Source organism: Hyaena hyaena, unplaced genomic scaffold (genome assembly GCF_003009895.1).
Source record: "Hyaena hyaena isolate Hyena2069 unplaced genomic scaffold, ASM300989v1 scaffold_349, whole genome shotgun sequence".
Lineage (NCBI taxonomy): Eukaryota > Metazoa > Chordata > Mammalia > Carnivora > Hyaenidae > Hyaena > Hyaena hyaena.
In genome coordinates, this window is record NW_024080982.1 from 730,893 (window position 1) to 755,732 (window position 24,840).

The window sequence follows — 24,840 nt, forward strand, 5'->3', positions numbered from 1 at the left end:
TGATTATGCTTCCCAAAGGCACAGGTCACTTGGGAAGATAGTGAGCATAGCCATTGTAAGGACCAGAATCTTAGCCAGGGAGAGGTACATGTGTGAGGTCACCAAATCCAAAGAGTGATCCACAAAGAGGAGCCAAGTATGAACTGAGCAGTCAAGCCATCAAGTCAGAACCCACTGCATCTGAGAAATGGGGTTCCCAGACAATAAGGCGGACCCTACAAAAGAGGCCAAGCTAATGCTGGACAAACCGGGAAGCTGAGGACAGAGCCCAGTAGAGCAGGCACAAGGTAGAAGGGAGTGGGCTTATTACCAATTCCTGTATCTATAGGCAAAGTCATGCCTGAGTGTTGAAAGCTAGGGGCAGAAAGTAAGTGGAGAAAGTAACAGGCAAGTATGATCCTGGGCAGAGGGCAGGGCAAGAAAAAATAGTCTCTCCTGGATGGTCCAAAAAGTCTCTGTAATTTTCATGGAATACCTGAGTCCTGAGGGTAAGTCATTTTCCTCTTGGACTCTCTTAGTCAAGGTGCCTAGAAGGCAAAGATGCTGACGGATGCATACAGCTTCTGGAGTTAATTTTAACTAGTAAATGCTGTAGTAATTATGCAACTCTGGGTATGGTTTTACTTTCTTCCAAATGTGTTTTTCTCTGTTAAGGCTTAAGCACCCCCCAGAGCCTTAGTTAGAATTCTCACAGTAACAAACTCCAGGATAAAGATTCAATGGCAAGTAGTTTATTTGGGAAGTGATCTCAGTAGAAAAGTGAAGAAGCAAGAGAGAGAAGGAAAGGCAGCTGCTAAGATGTTTTGTTATCAAGGAAGTTATAACCAGAGCCCAGTCCCGCTGGGAAATTCTTGGAGGCCTTAGAGTGATCCACCGAAAAGTGAAGGAGATGGAATATTTGGACAGCAGTTCTCTATCATTTCTTCGTTACGGCCGCAGTGGGAGACTGATTCCTTGGCACATCACGACTGTCATGCAAACAGACAAACCATCATGGTGGCCGGAAGATGCCTTCTGGAAAAAAGAAAAAAAAAAGGGAGGTGATGGCATGTGGGTAGCCTATACTGAACTGGTAAGGGAGAGTGGATGTAGGCAGGGTACTGGGGAGCCTCTGCTGTAGCCAAGGAGTACCTTGGCTAACTGTCCTGATCTGCAGCCCGTAGGGGGGAAAAAAGTAGACATGAAATGAGTATCTTCATTAATCCCTACACTTGGAAATTTTTACAGGACTTAAGTGGACAGCTTACCTTCATAGGCCATTTTACCCTGAAATTCAGTTTTCCTTGTGAAAAGGAAGTATAATTGCAATAGAATCATATCCGTTATAAAAAGACACACACACCATGATGTTATAAACCTTTAGCACTGGAAAGCCTTTTCCAAGCAGGAAGGGGAAGCTGGACCAGGCAGCGGCCATGCCAGGCTCCTCTTGAAGAATCACTTGTATCAATAGCATTTTGCTCCTTTCTGGGTTGATGAGTCTTGACGCTTTGGCTTCAGGCATGCTGACTTGGCCCCTCTCTTTAACACAACTATGCTAGAGCAAGGATGTAAAACTAAAACTGTACACTTAGCTACGGAAGTGTACACTTGTTGAGCATGAGAAAGGAAATCACAACAAATTTTAAATTTAGCAATGCTTACAAATATCAAAACATTAAATAATTCCGAAAAATACCAGAAATTTAACTAGCTGTTTGCCACTCCTCTGTAAAACAGTTTTGCGAACCTTTGATGGCTTCCTGCTCTTTGATTGCCTCTTCATATGACAACAAAGATTTTGTAATAACATTTTCTGTAGAGAGAATAGAAAGATAAGTTAGTCTTTCCTCTAGCATGTTGAGTGAAATTTGCTTTTTTTTGTTGTTGATGGTTAAAAAAAAATTCAGTTACACTACTCATTATTGGCAATGTTATGTAAATTTTGAGGATTGTTGTCAAATTTTTGGAAAAACTCTGTCAAGCTTCTTTCATGTATGAGCTGTGAGATTTAGAAGACTTGTCTAGACTACAAGTTGTTTCAGACATTTCAAACCTTATTTTTCTGCCATGACCGCATATACTCAGTGTCCCCAGAGGATATCTTTACATCTCTGTATGGCCCTTGGCCCTGCATTCTCAGACATGTTGGGGCCCATGGTTGATGGAGTGGTGGGATCATTCCTACATGGGATGACTACCAATAATTTGACTGTGTGTGGAAATGATTGTGAGCCATGTGACTAGAAACATTAAACTCAAGTTAAATGTATTACCAGCTCATCTGTCTCTTAGCCAAATGCCGAGAATGCCTGAGGCCACTCCTAGGCCATCCAACCAAGGAGAAACGCGGAGGGGAAGATGGGGATCAGTTGTTGTTAAAATTTCTTACTTTAGGGGGGCGCCTGGATGGCTTGGTTGGTTGGACATCCTGACTCTTTTTTTTTTTATGAATAGAATTTATTGTCAAATTGGCCTACATACAACACCCAGTGCTCATCCCAACACGTGTCCTCCTCAGTGCCCTTCACCCGTTTTCCCCTCTCTCCACCCCCCCATCCACCCTCAGTTTCTTCTCTGTATTCAAGAGTGTCTTGTGGTTTGCCTCCCTCCCTCTGTTCGTAACTATTTTTTCTCCTTCCCTCCCTCCCTGCCCCACAATCTTCTGTTAAGTTTCTCAAGATACACATATGAGTAATGGATGTCCTGACTCTTGATTTCAGCTCAAGTTGTGGTCTCAGGGTCATGAGATTGAACTCCACGCTGGGCTCCATGCTGGGCCTGGAGCCTGCTTAAAATTCTCTCTCCCTCTCCCTCTGCCCCTCCCCTGCGCACACATGTGTGCATGCTGTCTCTCAAGCAAATAAAGCAAAATAAAAAAATAAATTAAAATAAAATTTCTTGTTTTAGGAAATGCCACCAAAATCTACAACTGTGTATACACAGGGGCTTAGGAGGGACCTTTGTTGTAAGGAGACCTAAAGCTTAGATCCCCTTCGCTTCTACCGCCCTCGCCCAGAGCACAGTTGTTAGAACTGTGCTTATTTCACATCCTGTCCAAGAGCCCTATATTCTAGCTCCCAAGGACTAGTATACATTTGTGTGGATCTTACCTAGTCCTTTGCTTCCCAAATCCTTGCCTGTCTCCGTGTGGCAGCCCCTCCTTTCCAGTCTGACTCTTCTGGATCAAGTCCATGGGAAAGGTTTTAATGCATTTACTTTCTTGGGACTTTGCCATCAGCGGTCCTGAGGGTCGATCCCAGTTCCCTCTAACGAGTGGTAAGATTACGGTAGTTGATACCGTGAATGACACCAGACAGGTGGCTTTTAAGCAAGATTTGACCACTACTGCATTCTACAATAAGGAAGAGGTGAGTTTTGTCCCATTTAGCTTTATGGAAAAGCAATCTATTAACTGAAAGTGATAAGCCTATCATTTACATGAAAAATGTGGCGATGGGGAGAATTTTTCCATCATAAGAAGATATAAAGCCATTGACTGGAATTTAGTCATCATGGGAGCAAATTTGCCTTTGAAGTGTTTGGAAAAATTTACACCACTTCATTTTCCAGTGTGGGTGTGAGGGTGGTGTTTCCAGCGTATTACTCTGAGTTTTATTGACCAACCTCTTCCAGTGTGTGGAGCTCCTTTGGGGGGAGGGGGCACTTCTTTAGCTAAAGGTTCCTTTCATGTGGGGCTGAGGAAAACCGAAAGGTGGTTTATAAAGCTATTCAAAAGAACTTCTTGCCCTACCTCACCAGCCTCTGATACTTAGAAGGACATTAGAAGTTATCACAGACTCTCTCCAAGTGATCTTGGTCAGATTTGGTTTTGTGAAGGTAGCCTTGGGGTCTGGACCTGCCTTGAAAGGGTCCCATACTGGCAAACTCCACCATGATTTTGAAATTGGAGCCTCACTTTTGCCTCTGAGGAAGCCATTGTAATCACAGAGAATAATAGTTACATACACTAGTGATTTGTATGAAATTATTCTTGAGTTTATTATTTAATAAAGAATATTCAGAAATAGGCAAGTAAGAAATGTCACTTATGTCACAGATGGAAAAGCTACATATATGTATTAATGGAATTCATTCACTGGTTTATGGACCCAAACATCTCTTGGGACTCCACAAATCCACATGCATGTAGACCTCTCTCAATCTGACAGGAATGCAGATTAGTCACCAGATATAATCTGTGAATAGCCCGGGCTTATGCAGGTAAGTCTCTAGGGGACTCAATAAGGAATTCTCTTCTGTAGCATATAGCCTAGACAAAGTTTGAGGGGACAGCCCAGAGACATTCAGCAGTGTTCGTTATGCTTTTGCTGAGCAGACAGCGGATACCTGGGCCATGTTCACTTTGCAGAGAATCTTTGTAAACATTCCCGTAGCCAGCACTTTTCCATTTATAGGGATGGTTACAATTCTCAGGTGTCATCCCCAACACAGATGTTTGTTTCCGATAAAACATTGTAAAAAGCATCCATCTTGAAGATGTTAGAGAAACAAAGGCCCTAAACTGAAATGTGTATCCTGTTTATTAAGACTTTGCCAAATAAAACTTTAATGCATGGGGAGTCGTTTTGCATGAAGCTGATACCGGCTCGTGGGAGCAGAGGTCATTCCTGAAGTCCAATATGGACGCAGCTTGGAAATTAGAAAGTCTTAAAGTGATCATAAGGGTTTATTTCAAGCTCTCTGTTCTTCAAAAGAAAAAAATATAAAAAAGAGTATGTTCCTGCCAGAGGTTCAGAGAAACCTGGATATAGCTCTTGCTTCTTTTGTTTCTGGAAACAAAGCATGAGATTTGCTTGAATCTTATACATGGGAAGCTCTAAATGTAGTCATGCTCTTTGGTTATTTTTAGCACATGGGTCTCCACCTACTCTCCCTTCTTATTATTGCCCAGCCCCCCCAACCCCCCAGCACCACAACCCTATATTTGGATCTGAAGCGTCATCACCAGACTGTGTGTGACCACAGCAAGGTTGGGCCTCTAAGTGTGGCAGTATATGGTGTTATTTTGCTTAACGGAGGAGATATCCATTTGGAATATGTTGTCCCTTTGGGGGAGGGGGGATAAGACTTTGCTCTATGTAAGAAACCCTATTAGCAGGCAGTATCTCTTTAATATCATTTTATAGAAGGAAGTATTTTTGTAATAATCTGGTATTCATTGCAAAAAGCACTGCTGTCATATATTAACAGCTTTTTGGAGTAGATCCTTAAAATATATACCTATATATATATTTTTATATATATGCGTGTGTATATATATATATAGATGGATAGATAACCAGCACACAATATATACATATCTGGTGTGTGTGTGTAACCACCACAGGAGAGAGGTCATTTTATTCATATTTAGGTAAAATAAGAATTCTGGTCAATAACAATAATTTTTTTCATCCATAGAGATAAGATGTATATTTGCTTCTGAAAAAAGAAAATAAATATCAGAAGCAATGTCAGGAAATGACCAAAAAGAAAAAGTAATCAATGCCATTGTGATTGATACTAATTATAATAGTAGCTAAATGTTTGCTAAGCACATTTCATGTATTGTTTCATTTAATCACCTTGTGATATATCTGGTGTATAGTAGCTTTCCCATTTTATAGACAAAGAAATTGAGGCTTAGCTAAATAACTCATTCAAGGCCCCTGAACTGGTCAGATTTCAAACTCAGGTAGTCCAACCCTGGATCAGAGCTTTTAACCATTATCCTAATTTCCCTTAGATACAATTTTCTGATGGTACATGTTATCTTGTGTGTGTGTGAAGATAAATGTGGTTGTGACCGAGGCATCTGCAGGTGGCTGAAAAGACCACCTTAGGTCTTCATTTAGGCAGAGTCCTTATTGTTCATTAAACTTTAGGTCTTGACTCAGAAGTATTAGTAAGAGCCTTTTTTGTCTATGGCTTGTTGCAGAGTGGAGTTCTCTTGCTGCTGAAAGCCAGTCATATGGCTGAAAAGAGCCAGTGTGGAAGCTGCTGATTGCTTTTAAGTCGGGTCATCTTCTACTGTCTACTATTTTATTCCATTAGGATAATTTCCTTACTTTCCCATTTCTCCTGAAAATGCTTTATAAAACCATAGGCTCGGCAGTAGTTGCCCTTTGTCACCCTCCAAAGGCATCCCTGTTCATGAAGACAGTGTTGGGATAAGAGATGCTCTCTGTATGAAGGAAAGGGGAAGGGTACAGTCCAGACGTGCCTGGGCTTTGTTCCTGGTGGGGGAAAAAGCAAATAGTGGGAGAAGAGCTCCCAGGTCCATTGTTCAGACTCGCGTGTCATTGCCCATGTAGGACAAATAACTTCCCTTACTCTTTTACAAATCTAAAAAAATAAAAAAAGACTATTATTTTTCCTTAGAAAATACCCACTGTCCACCTGTGTGCTTTCTGCCTAAGGCAATACTGTGGTATTTGTAGCAGAGAACTTGCATTTCATTCTTTTCTTCTTCTCAAAGTGGCATTGGGTGCAGCTAAGCTGTTGCAGACTTGATCTCAAAGTTTCATGTTTAGAAAACACCCATGTTTTTAATGGGGAAAAACATCCTGGCATTTTAGGGAAAGGCTTTCTCTGAAGGAGGGAGGAGAAAACTATGGAGAATAATGAATTCATCAAGCTGAAAATGCACGAGGCAGCGAAGCGCTCAGGCTTCAATACATGGCAAATGGAAAGAGAGCTCCCATTACTGTCGAGAGGCGCAGACACAGCCCTGCTAATCGCTTGGTCATGCTTGGGAGACACTAAGTCATCACAGGCCATGACATGGTGAGAACAGGGTGCCAGGGGTTTGTTGTAAGAAAAAAATTGTTGATTTAACATCCATAACCAGCAGCACTTCTTTCCCCGACCCTCGTCCTCAGACGACAGGCCTTGGATGGAAAAATACTTGGGTGTGTGTTTAACTCTTTCAGTTCAACACGATGGGTAAGCAAATGGGAGGTCAAAATTGTTGAGGAAGTGACTACTTGAACCAAAAGGTTTATTTTTATTTATATCCACAATTTGTTCTCTCTTATGTGTGCAGATGTGCACTGTTAAATATAAAATAATGAAAGGTAACATTTATTGAAGAGTTACTTTGTGGCAGGTGCTGTTTGGAGTAATGTATATGTATGACCTTACTGACTCCTCACGACAGCCCTGTGAAATAGCGTACCAGTATTGTCTCCGTTTTATAGAAGATAAGTAGCCTGCCCAAGGTCGCACACCTAATGAATAGTGGAACCAAATTTGGAACTGAGATTATCTGACTCTGAAGCCTGTACTGTTGACCACTGTGTCTTATATTAGATTATATACTTTGAAAAATCCAATGAAACCAGATGACAAATTAGTTGAAGAGACAAAGTATACTTTTTCATTCTTTCAACATGTATTTTATTGACTTTGTGGTAAATTATGGTGGAGTGAAAAGACAGACAGTCACATTACTCCAACATAATACCATTCTTGCTGTCATGGAAAAATGCATTAGGGCCACGGGTAGCATGAAGGAAAGGCACCCCTATTTCCCAGGACTGCTTTCACGTGCGCTGCTCTGTAACACGTGACTAGTATGCTCTGTAACATGTGACTAGTATGCTCTATAACATGTGACTACTGGCTCCCTTGGTAGTTACTCAATAAATGGTACAGTCAGGAAAGGATTCAAATGGGTACCATTTGAGCTGAGACTTTATGAATAAATAGTAGCTTTCCTGTGGTCAAGATGAAAAAAGGGATTATAGGATGAGAGAAAAGGACACGTAAAATAGGAGACTACCGGAAATATTTTGGAAACTACACTGGTCCTGTATTGCTGGAGCTTACAGTGGAAGATGACTGAGTGTAGTCAAGAAAGGAAGCCAAGATTGTTCAACTTATGGGCAGTCGGAGTTGTCATGGACACTCTGTACCATGCAGTTGGATGTGGGGTTAATTGAGGAAGTGAGGATAGCATTGAGGTAATGTGAGGTGGGGGAGGAGCAGTCCAGTTGAGGTAGGGAAACAGCACATTGGATGGTGGATGCAAGGGATTGGGGACCTTGTCGAGACTACGGTGGTGCTGGGTGAGATTATAGGAGTGTGCACTGCCTGTGGAGTTGGAGAGGTAGGTGAGACTTAAGCAGTCTTTCAGTAGATAGGCTAGCGAGGCTGGTGGTTCATTAGAGGAGAAAAAGCGAAAGAAACTGAGGATCTGTTGCTGGTTTGAAAAAAAAGTTAGTCATCAGTGGTGCCATTCATTTAATGAGGAACACAAGAATGGTACAGACTTGAGTTAAAGCTTGTGAGTTTAAATTTGTCAGCTTTTTCCGTTTTGAGGTTCCTGTGGGGAATGGCTGGAGATGTCTAAAAGACACACATGACTCAAACTGAGGTAACAGGTGTGTTTGAAAAAGTGCCATCGGTAGACCTGGAGACGCCAGCCTGTGAAGTTTACTAAGCAAGGTGATTATTCCATGCATGGTGGGGTAATACAGAAGGCAAGCATTAGTCTGAGACAAAATTTGCAAATCGGTGAAACAGAATAGAGTTTAGTATCCCACAGATGGAGATGCTAAAAGGATTTCAAGTAGGAAGGGATTTGGGCCTACAAAATTAGCTTTTCTTTTTCTTTTTTTTTTTAAAAATATTTTATTTATTTCTAGGAGAGAGAGAGAGAGAGAGAGAGATACAGTGTGAGCAGGGGAGGGTCAGAGAGAGAGGGGGTCACAGACTGAAACAGGCTCCAGGCTCTGAGCTGGCAGTCAGCACAGAGCCTGACGTGGGGCTCGAACCCACGAACCGCGAGATCATGACCTAAGCGAAAGTCGGACGCTTAACTGACTAAGCCACCCAGGCACCCCCAAAATTAGCTTTTCAATTGGGTGGAAGGAAAAGGGAGAAATGATAGTTTTGTACAGCAAAGTCTTTGGTTTTTGCAATGTGACGTTTTAGAAACTTCCCTTGGGAGATGTCTGTTTCAAATATTGGATTGTTTGGTTCTAGAGGTTATGGGGCTTTATAAATTACTTTCAAAAGGACTAGGGGCTCAGTGAAACATGTGCAGTGGTATTAAGTCACTGTCATGCCCTCTTCTGAAATTTGACAGCTGACTAGATGCCTAATGTGTTGGTGATAATTTTCTTCTAAAATAAAATTTCAATTTTCCTCCCAATTACCAAACACTTACTGTATAGCTTTTACTATGGTACCAGTCATAGTAAAATAGTTGTAAATACTTTAAATCTATCAACCTTAATTTTCACAATACCTGTGAGATAGGGACTCTTATTATCCCCTTTTCCACAGGAGGAAACAGGTACAGAGTTTGAGTGACTTGTCAAAGAGCTAGTGAGTGGCTGATTCTAGATTTTGAATCCAGATGTTCTGGATCCGCTATCCTATGCTATATTGTCTCTCTGGTGAAATCGTGTCCAGAAGACCCAAGGATTGAAGAATCCTGGCCATGAGCAAGCTTTGTACATTTTGCGAATCTCAAGGGATATTTATAACTGGCAAGTCATAGGTTAGGGTAGGGGTGCGGATGGGAGACGTGATACTATATCAGGGCTGAGTGTTTAGTGCCAAATCCCAGAGCAGAACTCTGGTAAGTTCAAAGAAGAGACTAATGCCCCAATAAGGCATTACGTTAATGAATTACCTTACCATCCTGAATCACACATTAACACTCTTTAAGGAGAGGCCTGTCTAGCACATGCCCATCGTGAGGGTTCAAGAACTCTAGAGGGGCTTTTCACTTTTTAGAGTTAAGCCAGTCTAAACTATATCTGTGAGTATACCTGGCCACTTTCCAGGGGAAAAGGGAAGAGGGGAGGGGAGGGAAGGGGAAGGGAGAGAAATCATGGGAGCAAACTTCTTTAGGCTGGGCCGATCATCAGTCAAGTGAGTGAAGGAGAAGAGACCCAGCCCATGTGCACCTGCTCTCTGTGGAGCGTCTCCTGGAGTGGATCAGCTCTTTAAGCATCTAGCAAATCAGCTCCAGGGATGTTTTCCTCTGGGAAGAAAGAGTGGAGAGAAGAGAACAATGGAAAAAAGAGACCTTGAATTCCCTGAAGCCCGCAGTTTTCGTTTCATCACATTTCTTACTCAGTACAATGCACCTGTACATTACTGGGGTTGGGGGGAGTGTAGTATGTGCATAGAGATGCCTCTTTCTGCCCTGACTGCCATTGAAAAGATTGGGATTCAGAAGCATTGCACATGGCATTGGGAGACTAAGACCCAGGGTTGGCCATGGGGTTAAGAATGTGAATAGAGGTAGAAAGATAGATAATGGATGTGACTTTGCAGAGTTAGCACACAGTGTCCTGGAGATCTTACTTGATTCTGGTAGGATTAGCATAGCACATTTGAATAGATGATGTTTTATTCTCTGTGTAAAAAGAATGGGAAGACCTGGGTTTTAATACCAAGTTTGATACTGACTGTGTACCTTAGGTCAGGAACTAGCAAACTTGTTCTATGAAGGCCAGAAAGTAAATATTTTCTTTTTCTATTCAGCTCTGTACCAAAATGTCCTTAGGCAGTATTTAATGAGTATGGCTGTGTCCCAATAAAACTTTATTTAAAAAACAGGTGCCTATGAAAGGGTGGACATTAGGGGAGTCAGATTTGGCCCAAAGGCAGTTATTTACCAACCCTTGTTTTAGACCAATGACTTTTCCATGTCTCGTTTCCCCATTCATCCTGCTGGTCAATTATTCTCACTCAACAACCCAGGAGGTTTTCTGTGAATTCCAAGTGCCTTGCAATTCACAGAAGGAAGGCGGCATAGGGAGTCAGGACGCTTAGGCTCTCGGAAGTCCAGGCACCAGCCAGCTGTGGGACCTTGGCATGGTACTTATTCTCAAATTTTAAGGAACATTTTGGCCCTTACATTCTATGTGGAAGGGACTGAGAAAGTGCTCTCCATATATGAAGTGAAATTAAGACCATAAATATAGATAAAAATTTCAAAAAGTAGTCTTCCTCATTTCTCAGGTTAAAACCAGAAGTGCAAGTCCTCACTGGAAAATTAGTTTGTATAGTCTTCACTTTGTAAGAATTTTTCCTCCTCATATGATTGGGTTGCATTAGAACTTGGGGCGCCTGGCTGGCTCAGTCGGTTAAGCACCTGACTTCGGCTCAGGTCATGATCTCACGGGTTCGTGGGTTTGAGCCCCGCATCGGGATCTGTGCTGACAGCTCAGACCCTGGAGCCTGATTCAGATTCTGTGTCTCTCTCGCTCTCTGCCCCTCCCCTGCTCACACTCTATCTCTCTCTCAAAAAGTAAACATTAAAAAATTAAAAAAAAAAAAAAAAGAACTTGACTGCTAAGGGCTTGACAGATAAGGTCCAAAACGCTAGCAGAAGGCAGAGGAAATGTGCTTGTCTACAAGATTGCAAAGAAAGTTTCTTCTAAAAACATTTTAAGCCACTAATGGAGCAAGTATAATTTCTCCAAACAAGGCAAGGAACAGACATAGAGAAAGAAATGACATTCCACTGCCTTTAACCCTTTTAAGAAAATCAACGTACAAGTACTGAGCACGGCATAATGAGAAAATGACTGTCTTTTCTTTGGATGCACCATACTCTGCAGTCCACCGTGATTAAACTAATCGAGCAGTGGGGAAAGCTCCATATTCACTTACTTCCCCTCTAGTGCCCTTGATTTAAGGCCGGACACACTATAGAATGTGCCCAAACACTCTCTTTCACTCTCCTTCCTTCTGAAAGTCATAAGAGTAATAAGGAGGAAAGACAGATTCATTTGAGTACAACCCATCGTTTAAGCACAAAACAAAACACAGTCCTCATTATTGAAGAGTAATAAAAATGTGTCTAAGTGGCAGTTAGGTTCCTACAAATAAAAATTGCTACCATCGCTGCCGTTGCCTGTCTTTATAAAATGAAGAGATGGATACTACCTTTGTTCAATGAGCCCATAATTAAGAGGTGTTTAACATTGAAGGCTATTGCTTTAAAAAGATATTGCCATGTAAATGTCAGACCAGTGGAGACACCGGGTTATGAAGGTTACACCTGCCAAAGGTAAACTGAATAAACCATGGCACTGACATGGTTTAGAGATTCACCCTATAGCTGACACTTGCAGCCTCGTGGAAGAGTGTCTTAATTTAGTTCTTTCTGACTTTTTTTGATTTTTACCCAGGAGTGCTGTGGTGGGTGGAAGAAGAGAGTAATATGTGTGTTCTATACGTGCGTGCGCGCACACACACACACACACGCACACACACCACACACTTTGATGAGCATTCTCTTCATTGACATACTAGGTTGCACTTCTGTAGCTTAAAATAAGGATTATCCTCGAATTATTAAAGTGATTTATATCTTGCATATTTATGCATCTTCTAGACCTAACAATTTCTTTTTTGCAATAGCAAAATATTTTTTGCAATAGCAGTAGCAATTTTGTTGGATAGATCTTTCCAAGTAACTTGGAGTGGATGTTTCTGTTAGTTGGTGTTAGATAAATTGCAAACCATGTCTAAAATAGACTTCAGAACAGCAGAGCTAATGAACTTACAGATTACGGTTGCCCGTATCTGGAGAGCAGCCCTTTTTGCAATCTTGTTGTAGGATGAGACAATTTGACGCTGAGCTTTTTGGTATAAGAAGTTAAGGTGATTTGTCCCAGGTATCTGCTCTTTGAAATGGAATTCTGTAGGGAATCCTACAAGGGACCAGCAAGCAGTGAGTGCTCAACCAGTTGTGGGTCCTTTTCCATTGGTGAATGAGATATTCTGGTTATTCCATCACTTGTTTTTGAATCTCAGGATGGCTCTTTGCAGTCTAAGAGATTCAGCCCCAGACCTGTCTCTAGCACCTCCCCTCAAGTCTTAGAAGTAGAGAAGCAGAATAATATAAAGAAAGGAAGTGAATACTCTGAGAATTCTGTGGTTCCTTCCTTTGATGGGCACTATTTCCACTGTGTTTGATGATTACTTATTTCTCTGGCTAATTAGAGATTAGATCAGAGCCAGAGTAAAAAAGGACCCTCCAACATCATCCACCGAATTGGCTGGACAATTACATGTTCTATACTTTTGGGGTTGCTTGCTTTTGGATATTAGCTTTACCAAAAATGCAAGAGAAGCTGCTGCTTTTTGTCTACTCCCTCTCCAGATCTGCCCTTGATCTGACCGGATTGTTGTATTAAAGAGGTGGTAAAAGATAGGACATTGAAAGAAGAATGTGCAATAGAACAATGATTGTTCCTTGGTTGATAAAGCAATCTGATCTCATTTCAGAGTCCCCAGTTGATGTTTGTTTTTATTAAAAATGTCTGTAAGGATAACTGTTCCAAGTATATTATCCAAGATAATAACATTAACTAGCTTTGCTGCAGAATCAATAGGAGTAACAAAAATATACATCTGCTGATTAAGAATGACACAAAATACATTTGTTAACTAAAACGGATAGCCTTGACAGTTTAAGCACACGTCATAGGATGTTTAAATCCTATCTGCAGTTCCTATTTTGGTGGGGGGGGGGGGTTTATAAATTACTTTTTACAGTATGTTTGTAGCCTGCTGAGATAATTCTGAAAAAAAGTGGGGGACAACGCAGAAACTGCCCTCTGTGTCCTCGGAGGGGAGAGAAAAAGAGAAAGAGAATAGTGGGGGGTGGGGAGAGAAAGAAATCTGTACACTACATCCAGGGAAAGTAATTGAAAATGCTAATTCTGTGCCCAAAGACTAAAACTTTGAAGGACAGGTCCTTGTCATTGGACTCCTCGAGAAACAGCAGAGCAGAAATAAAAATAGATCATTGACCAAAAATATCCCTTTCCAACTGAGAAGTTTTAAAGTGCTGCTGCCCATTTTTCTGTTTAAAAAATTATAAACCAGCCTTTTTATTCTTTACCTTGAGAACTTTGGAGACTAATGTATATGTAGTTTAGGAATAGAAATATTATGATTCTCTGTTTAAGAAATATTGAGATCTTTTTATTGCTCTTTTTTTCCTCTTCTTTGGAAAATGAATTATCTGCAAGGGTCAAATCCAGGTTATTGTCAAATCAGGAATTTCAGAAGCTCAAGTCAGTTTTTGGAACGATGAACATAGTTGGAAATTACCTACTTTTTCCCCTTTAAATAAACAGAAATGTTAATGATAATGATTGCAATTATGATAATACTTTCTTCCCAGTTTAACGTTAAGTCCAGGAAATACACCAGGGTTAGTGACTAATTTTTAGTGTTATAACCAGTGGGGTAGGAACACTTATGGCAAGATGCACTTGGAAAGAGCCCCAATCACGTTACTGCATTAAAAATGAGGCATATGTTTACTGGTTCGTGAAAATCAAGGATATTGTTAGAATGTGGGGCTCGCTTTGGAATCCATTCCTTCCTTCTTGCGTTCTTTTATTCTTTGACATACATTTGTTAATCCAGCACTCTTCCAGGCACACCACAGTGAATCAAGGAGACAGGACTTCTCCCTGCATTGAGCTCACATTCTAGGAAGAATGTAAACAAACACAGAAGGGTAATAGGCAGTGTGTCCGATACTAGGAAAAACTAGAGAGGAAAGGAGGGTTGAGATGGAATTTGAAATAGGGTAGTCACGGAAGACATCACTGAGATGACATTTGCAAAAACATCCAAAGAAGTTGAGGGAGTAGTTGTGTGGATGGCTGGGAGGGGCGCTTCCGGGTCGTGGGAACATCCCACAGGAGCAGCCTGAGGGAAGGAGGTGTGCGGTGCATTCAGGGAAAACGAGGACTGCAGTGGGGCTGGAGGGAAGTATAGCAGGGCGAGAACGGTAAAAGGTGATGTCAGGGAAGAAATGGGGTCAGGGCTACAGGTGTAAGGTTGTTTAGGTCACTGTCATGGTTTTGACTCGTGCTCTGAATGAGATGGAGCCATTGTTATTTTGGAGGATTTTGATGAGAGGAGTGACATGTTCTGACTTACTTTGTCAAAGATCATTCCAGAAGCTATATAAGGAGTAGATTGAGGAGAGGCAGGCGCAGAAGTAGAGAAACAAGTAGGAGGCAATTGCACTAACAGAGGAGAGGGGACAGTGGCTTGGACCCTAGAGGTACACATGGTGATAGGCAGAAGTGATCAGGGTCTCTGGGTATCCTTTGAAGAAAGTGCCAACACAATGTGGTGATGGCTCGGATGTAGGGTAAGAGAGAAAGACGGTCTTTGAACTTCAGACACTCATTCCACAACGTTAAAAAACTTAGTTTCTCATCATAATGCCAGCGATAACAACAAAAACATATGTGCACTATACTTTAAAAATTGAAAAGTTTTTTATTTACCTAAGTTTGCTGAACGTACGCAATAGGTATTAACTCATCATTGAAACCAAGTAACAGATGCCCAGTGACATTAAATTCGCTGACCAAGTTTATATAGCCGGTCAGTGGCGGAGCAGACCTTTAAAGTAGATTTCATGCAGAATTGGTATCATAAAGATGTCTGTTCTTCCTTATTACATGCTGGACCATATAGCTCATGGGATTCCAGTATTTCAGTTCTCTAAAAAGGCCTTTGAGGAGCTAAGTCCATGCAAAACATGCCAAATACTGTTGGTAGGAAATCTTATGGTATGTGAACATGAATTATCTTCTGTATGTGAAGATAGGGGTGCTGGCCTCTATGAAGTACATTTGGCCGTACACTTGGTGTTCTTTTTCTCTGGTAGCTAGCAATTGATTTACCGAGTTTTGGCCACTGCACTCTCATGTAGTGACTCTTGTGTAACACCTTGGCGGTTATCTGTGATTTAGGAATGCCTTCTGAATTGCGTGTAGGAATAGAGCAGGACCAATTAACCTCATCAACAATTAAAAATATTACTTTGACCTCTGATAGTTAGGATCTATCTGCCAACCAGCTAGCGAACCTACCATAGTTACCATCATTTTATGGGCGTAGGGGAATAATTGGCATGGATTTAGCATATCAGATGCTTTGGCAGTTAAGAAAGCCAATTGGCACACTTATTGGTCTGATGAGTGGATTCAAGGCTGAGGAGCAGGTTGGGACTATCTATTAATGGAAAATGATATAAATAGGAAAAAAAAGGCCCTGCCACTTTAGTTCATCAGAGGTAATAATATCTAAACACCTTAACCTCAAAATCATTAGTCTTGAATATCTCAATCAATATGGATTCTCTCAAAAGTCAATTTGCTGCTACAGATATGATTGTTTAATAATTCACAAGGTGTGGGCCTTCAGGCTAGAAAAGGTGAGTGTAGCTAAAGGAAAAGAGGTAATCTTCACCTCAGATAAGATTTCAATTAAAAGAAGAGAATGTCTATGAAATAGAGTTTAATGTTAGACATGACGGTCTCGTGTGTGTGTCTTGAGCTGTATGTCCTACTGAGGAGATATCTGTTTAGTTCAGTTTCATTGTTCACTTTCAGATCAGAGCTATTTAGCTGTTTTCCTGAAGTATCATAAATATTTTATTAAAATAAACTGTAGCAAATTTCAGTTTTACTTACTAGATTAAAAACAATAATTTTAAATAGATAATGACTGGTGCCAAATCATATAGACATTTTTCTCCGCAATGTTGGAGAGAAAGGACCCATGAATCGTCTAAGGCATTTTGGTAACTGTTTCGTGGCTTTACTCATATCAGAGAAGGTGATATTGTTTTGTGTGTTTTGCCTTTAGGGTGGCCCTTGCCCAATGTCATCAGCTGGGATCCACGAAGTCTCAGTACTTGTAATTCTTTCTAACATGTCACTTTCATGATAAATCTGTTCACTGAATAGGTGTTTTTAAGCCTGGCTTCGTGCGAGCTCTCCCTCATCTGCAGTTATACTATGTGGACATACCAATCACTAATGATTCTCTTCATTCTCTCTTCTCCACCGAGAGAAGAGAGACTCTTCTGGCTCAAGAATCTCTTTAAGCTGTTATGAGGAGAGATTGTTTTTTATGTACTTTTTTTTTTCTCAAGCAGGTTTTGCAGCCATGGACTGAACAGTTCTTCTATGTTACTTTACAGTGGAATAGATAAATATTGGAATGAGGGTTGCTGGGGTCACTGCTATACACCCAGGAGAATGTCCTGTCACCTGAATGACTTGGTCCTGCCCCCACCCTGGGCCACACCCCCATGTAGGGCTGGGTGACCTTCCTGTCTATTTGCATAATCTTCCTTCCTTGGATTTATTCTCCATGCCTGGGTCAAAAAATGGGGCTCATTAATAAACATTTATTGAGCACCAACAGGGTATTATGTTCCAAATATATTCCCTTCCCTGTAGGCTTGGAATCTACAATTTTGGCTCCCAGCAGTCACCTCTGCCCTGATTTTGAGAAGAGTAACTTATCTCAGCAATTGAAAGGACATTCAAATATTTGTGAACTTAAAAGGGAGATAGTCCTTCATCTAAAATGTCCTTTTAGATGGTTGAAATTTCTAAATATTCCACTTGTCTAGTAAAGTCCAGTGAACTGTGTATTTCTGGGATGCAGATAACCCTGATAAGGTTAAAAATATTAACACTCCTAGATAATAATTAGGTTATCAAGTTAAAAGCATCTGTTCAGTTAGGTTTGAGGACTTTAGAGAGAGGAAAAAAAGAACCTCATAAAAATTGAAGAACACTGTCAAGGTCATTGGCATATAATTTTTAAAGTCATTTGGGCTAGGTGCTGTTGTGCTAAAAATCCGATCAGTAGGCAAAGTTGAAGAAGACACTGTGTTGTTAGGAAGTGTGAAGCCTTCTACTGAAGCATGATAAATAATTGAAAATGCCTTTAGCAAATTCCCGTTTTAATGGGAAAATACTTTGTCATGCAGTTTTTCAATTAGTATTCACTAATTCAAGTTGGTTTATCATTTAGCCAACTGCACATTAGATTTTTAGTGATGCATTTTCTCGTCTTCATTTTTATTTGTGGATTTTCCAGTTGATACTCAGACTTTCGGTGGCTTCAATAATGTGTCTGCTAGTGGTTCTCAGCACTTTTCTGCCTTCCGCAACACCCGAAAGATTAAATTAAAAAGTCACCATCAGTGGCTCAATCAAACCTGATTTTGGTGAAGGGTTAGGGGATTGTAGCTCTTTGAATTAGAGTCTGGGATAGGGAAAGGGATACATCGTAATTTGAAATAAAGAAGGTGTTGATTATTTTATGTGCCTTTGTCCCTTCCCATCAAATTTGGAGGAATCCACACATTTCAGTTTTTAAAGGCTTTCTCCATTTCAGATTTAACATCCTTTTTTTTGCAGATTTCTGTCCGACTACTGATAGTCCAAGGTTTGCTTCCTAAATGTCAGGCAGTCAATCATTTAAGTATTATTTCTTAAGCACTGAAGGTGAACTCGTCATTAAATCAGTTCAGGGGCTTCAGTCAATAGAAATATAAAAGAGGTGCTCTATTTTTTTTTTTCAATTTGATGGAGAAAAAGGCTAACTAAAAATAAGGTTTCTTTGCCTCCATAAGGGACTTCAACCTTCATTCGTCCATTTTTTAATGAGTACCTCCCCAAATATGACACTGCTGTCAGAAGATTTCATGTTTACATGTGTTTATTTCCCCTTTTTCCTATTAGAACATAAGTTCTATAAGGATAGGGAACTTTATGTCTTTGCCTTATTCTGAGCCTAGAATAACAACAGGCACAGAGCAGATACTCCATATCTATTTGTTAAATGAATGCATGAGTGATTGAATAAATGATTAAGTGTGTACTTAAGAAAGATTTCTCAAACTGACAGGTAGTCTGAAACCTGAAGATTCAATCAGGGTTGGCCTGAGAACAGGGAAGAGTAAAAGTTGGAGAAAATTTCTTGCTGAGGAGAAAGTGGATGGCAATCTCATTTATTAGCACTCCCCCCGCCAAATGAAATACTCAGGTGCTAATCTAACAAAACACATATAAGACCTCTATGAGGAAAACTACCAAACTCTGATAAAAAGAAATCAAAGAACTAAATAAATGGGGAGACATACCTTGTTCCTTTCTGGGACCTCAGGAAGATGCTGGGATGAGGAAACCAGAGCCAGAAAGCTGGGCAGGGTACGAGGAAGGGAGGAGAATCCCTGGAGGATAGCTCTGTCCCTGAATCAGAGGTGAGCCTGTACCAACGAAGGCAACACATCGTCTCAGGTGGAAGTGTCGCGTTTCTCTTCGCTCATCGGGTCCCCTTCACTTCCACTTAAAAGATGACTGTTACGAAACAGAAGTGGCACCCAAGGGCTTGAGAATAGTGAAGATGGGAAAGTGGACTTGCTGAGAGAGGATGGGTCCTCTCTCTGATCACAGTATCAGAATTAGACTCTGTGAACAGCCTGGGCACGTATCTGTTAGAAGCAAAATGAATGGAAACCATTAGTCCTCTGGCCAGACTGTGTACTCCAACCCACCTCTCTTCTTCTGATGAGATTTCTATGAAAATGTGCAGGTCACTGATGAAAGAGAAAGGCGGGGATGTTCCTAACATTTGCTGGGCCAACGCAAGTGTACAGTTGGAGGCTCACATAATACAACTGTTTGAAAGCTGCAAATCAAGCTAACATAGAAATAAGATGTTCTATTGTTCTACTTCGATGATATACCTCTTTGATCCTTTGTACCTCAAGTGTGATACCAGCCACACCTGTCTCATCTTGGAGCTCATTTCTAAAATGCAGACTTTAAGGACCTACCTCAGATTTACCGAATCAGAATCTACATTTTAACTAGACCCCTAGGTACTTTGTTGACACATCCAGCTTTGAGAAGCAGTGCTCACAGTGGTCTCGAAGGCCAACCTCTAATGGACAATCCTCAGACTTAATGGAGTAATGCCCCAGAACATGGCAACAGGACCGACCTGTCTCCAAGTGCCCAACTTGGATCCTGACTCCCTTCTCTTTCCATTCCTAGCTCCTTCCAGTATCTCAAAGTGCCTTGTGGACACATGAATGAATGCCCCAGTCTACACTTTTTCATATCCCATTTAAATAGCTGCCCTTGGGCTTCTCTTCAAGCCTAAGAACGTACCATTGGGAGAACAGTTAGCCATTGGGAGGATGGATTCAGGCCTCAACTCATCAGGGTTAGCATCATGGGGCTAGAGAATTCCAGGGTCCCAAGACTTAGAGAGTATAGAAGATGGGCATGGAGTCTACGTGGGCACACACCCCATGACCCTATAGACTTCTCATGTTGTGGAAAAGAGCAAAACCAGAGAAGGGCCTGCTCAAATGCAGGGCTCAGTAGGAGCCCTTCCTGCTCTGGTTTAAAGGTAATATTGGATAAATGTATCTTTTCCTCTGGGTATGAGATTATTGTGGTGATGACATTCAAGGTAGAGTGTCTTCAACCAAATCAGGGAATGAATAGATGGAAACGTGCCCTGGAAAACCCATCTGCACATTAAAAAAAATACATAGCCTTTGAAAGGCATCCAGAATCACCAAATACCTTAGGGACTGATAACTTTGAGGTCTGAGTTTCCTGTTACTCAGGAGGAAAGACATGTCCTGAGAGACTTGGGGGTCTCTCACAACCTCTCACAAAGACTCTGAGGCGTTGGTGGGGCGGGTGTGTGCGTGCGTGTGTGTGTGTGTGTGTGTGTGTGTGTGTAAAGCATGTGTATGATTTTTCATTTGCATGATATTTGATGTGTCCATAATAAATTTGACTTACATTTTCATGTTTAGTCAAAAGCTAGCTCCCTAAAAGATATTCTGTACCCTTTTTCAAAATCTGACTCTCCATCAAATGGAATTTCTCTAAAAAGATGTAATGAAATGTGATTAGTGCAAATGTCTGTGAAATTTATTGTACTATTAAAATCCTATTGGGTCTTTGTTTATGAAATGTATTTTTCTATATTTGAGGTTTAGGGAGGCTTGATAATGAGGCTTTGAAGATTCATGGCCTCTTTTCTATGGCTTAATTTAGGCTCTATATCAAATATGTAAAATAACATTATATCTTCCCACCACCTCTGTGGATCATACATTTTGTTATTATTTCCCTGCCAGAGTTTTTTTTTTTCTCCTCTTCTTCTTTTATAAATACGGAACTACTAATAGTAGGAACATTTTTAATATAGAGAGCCATTATCTAGAGCAGAAAGGAGTAAGTGTGGATGGTGATTTCTTCTTCCAGGTCTGCCCGTAGGGTTAGGTAGACACATATCGGTTTGCATTCAGTGGCAGCTGCTACCCTCATCCCTTCATACACCCATTCATTCTGCTTTAGGAAATGCATTTTTCTTCATGTATTACCAGTACCCAAACTCTCCATGGCCCCAGCATACAGCTTCTAGGGGGGACAAATGACTTGCCCACCAAAGTTGCCATGGAAGTACAGGAATTGACATGATCAGGCTGCGTGGTCCACTTTTTGGGGAGAGAAGGTTGCTGGCAGCACACCTGTGACTTAAGAAGCCATCAGTGATTTTTGGTCCTCCTTCAGTTCATGAAAAAACGTTAAGTTCATTCCTTATCCATCAGGCAATTCTTAGATTCTGTGATTTACTTTCTTTCTTAACGTACGTGGCACCAGTGACTTCACATTGCTTTAAGGAGGAAGACCAAAATCTTAAATATGGCCTGGAAGTTCCTGTCTGGTCTGGCCCTACTCACCTCTCTCATGCCATGTAATCTCAGGTTCCCTGCCATGTGCATCTTCTTTTAGATCGTTGAATTCACCATACTCCCTTCTGCCACAGGACCTTTGCACCTACTGTTCTCTCTGCATAGAAATCTCCAATGTTTACCTGATTAATACTACTATTTCCTCAGATATCTGCTTTGTCCTCCCATCATGTTGGTCCCTTTATTGTACACTTTCAAGGCGTTTATTTTCAATAATGTGGCTTTGAATAATGTTCACCTCTCCTGCTGGACGGAAACTCCTTGAGGATAGAGCCTGTGTCTGCTTTCGCTTTTTCTCTGTCTTTCTAGCACTTTCCTTAGAGCACTACCCAGGATGGGTCCATATGGTCCCTCATGGGAAGGATCAGAGAGAGCTGCAATTTTCCTCTCCCTGAATTTTTCCGAGGACAGTCCCGCCTGTTTAGTATTTGCCAACATTTCATCAACTTACTTTTCTAGGTTGTGGCTCATTTAAAAACACTTTGTTTGGGACCAGCAGAGAGGGCCACACAGGTGTTCATTCAGTTTTATAAGAGAGCCAGGAAGTGCTTCAGAGCGATATGGTTTCACGCTGCTAAGGACCCAGGAAACACAAGAGAAGGCTGTTTTGGGAAGACCGATTCTTCTCATTGAATCTTCGAACCATTCAGGGAGCTGAGTGTTATTTCCTTCCCTCTCAGCAGTTCAGAGAGAAGGTAGAACTTACTCAGGATCGCGTGACTTATACAGGACACTGATGGACAGATGGGTCTTGAACCCCAAGGGTTTTTGTTTTGAAATCCCAAGTTGTTTTCCTCATATCAGGAGCCACCCTGGGCATACAAGAAGAGTGACAGTCTACCAAGTTCTTCTCTGGCTTATCACCATCAGGTCATAATAACATATATGTTTTTGCAGTTCCTCGTTTCCACGCCTGCCTTTGATTACACCACTCTTTTCTGAGCTGTAAGGTTTCCCTGTGTAATATTGGCTATATAACCCTGAAATACAGTGGCTTAAAAAAAACTTTGAAATGGTTAGATGTCAGCGACTCCTTACGTAGGGTACTTGCATTCTGGTATGTGACTTAATTTGCTTTTTTTTTTTTTTTAATGTTTCTGAGAGAGAGAGAGAGAGAGAGACAGCATGAACAGGGGAGGGTCAGAGAGAGAGGGAGACACAGAATCTGAAACAGTCTCCAGGCTCTGAGCTAGCTGTCAGCACAGAACCCAACGTAGGGCTTGAACCCACGAACCGTGAGATCATGACCTGAGCTGAAGTCGGTCACTTAACCCACTGAGCCACCCAGGTGCCCCTAGATTTGCTCTTTAAAAACAGTATTTGTTAGGGGCTCCTGGGTGGGTTAGTCGGTTAAGCATCCGACTTTCGCTTGGGTCATGATCTTGCGGTTCGTGGGTTCGAGCCCTGCGTCGGGCTCTGTGCTGACTGCCAGCTCAGAGCCTGGAGCCTGTTTCAGAGTCTGTGATTCCCTCTCTCTCTGACCCTCCCCTGCTCACGCTGTCTCTCTCTCTCTCTCTCTCCTAGAAATAAATAAAACATTTAAAAAAAATAAAAAATAAAAACAGTATTTGTTAGCCTAACAGTGACTTTTATAATGTAGCATAAAAAAAAGTTCCTTGCTTGTAGGAACTCAGGATCTAATCAGTGAGGTGACAAAGGCCAGGCTTTACAGATTGAATATCTAGTCTGACGTGTTCATTTACATGCCTTTCTCTGTCCTGCCTTCATGTGGGAACATGTTGGGTTTTTTTTTTAATGTTATTTGAGAGAGAGACAGAGAGAGAGCATGAGTGGGGAGAGGGACAGAAGGACGGAGAGAGAGAAAGAGAATCTTTCCATGCTCAATGCAGAGCCAGACATGGGACTCAATCCCACAACCCTGGGATCCTGACCTGAGCTGAAATCAAGAGTGGGACATCCAACTGACTGAGCCACCCAGGCGCCCCGGGAACATGTTTATAAACATTCACAGGCAAAGGGATTTTAAGTGCTTGGCTCTCCTAAGCCCTGTTTTCATGGTTTGAAAACAGAAAGGAAATCAGAAAAAGTCAAAGACTTAGCCAGAAGAAACCTAGTCCGGTGGGTATAAACAGGTCACGAGCATCGCTGGGGCCTCCCACTGCACCCCCCAAATTGGTGTTGGTTGTGGTGGCCATCTGTCCTAAGAGGGCCGTTCCCACATCCTTCACCCACTTCCTCCCACACTCGAGTTCTGTCCACTCTTTTGTGTTTATCCAATAGTTTAGAACCAGAACAAAGATTAAAAATGAATTAAGGAGAAGAAAGCACAATTTTCCTTTATTTGGATTGTATGCATTTTGTTAAGTTTGACTATTACTTTGGAATGATTAGCAAATTTATTAGGTAAAATAATTGCAGTAATGGTCTTGTAACAGGTACCATACTAGGTAATTCTTTTAAAATGAATAATCTGTAGTAAAGATTATGTCACAATTTAGTGTGTGTGTGTGTGTGTGTGTGTGTTTCTCTTTTAGCCAAATGGTTTTCAATAGCAATTACTGAAAGTTCAATGACCTTCTGGTTCAATGGAATTAAAAAACTTAAATGAAGTTTTACTAGTATCAGTCTTTGCTGTCATACAGGTAATTGAGAACATGATATATGTTACAACAATGCCACCTATAGTTAGTAGCCTTTGTTTAAACCAAGGTAACACTTTACATACGCTGCAACAGAAAAGAGCCTAATATAGAAGTCTGTTCATCAACCGTGTTTATGGAGTGCCTACTTCTACAAGCACTGGGCAGAAATAGACAAAGAAACAAGAAGAGTAAAGTACTCAAGTAGTTACTAATACAGGGAAGATGGGACTAGACTTAAAAAAGAAATCCTTAAAACAGTGTGGAGGTTCCTCAAAAAACTAACACTAGAACTCCCCTATGACCCAGCAATAGCACTGCTAGGAATTTACCCAAGGGACACAGGGGTGCTGATGCATAGGAGCACATGTACCCCAATGTTCATAGCAGCACGCTCCACAGTACCCAAAACATGGAAAGAACCTAAGTGTCCATCAATGGACGAATGGATCAAGAAGATGTGGTTTATCTATACAGTGGAATACTACATGGCAATGAGAAACAGTGAAATCTGGCCACGTGTAGCAACATGGATGGACCTTGAGAGTGTTATGCTGAGCAAAGTAAGTCTCAGGCAGAGAAGGACAGATACCATATGTTTGCACGTATAGGTGGATTAGTAGGAACTTAACGGAGGACCATGGGGGATAAGAAGGGGAAAAA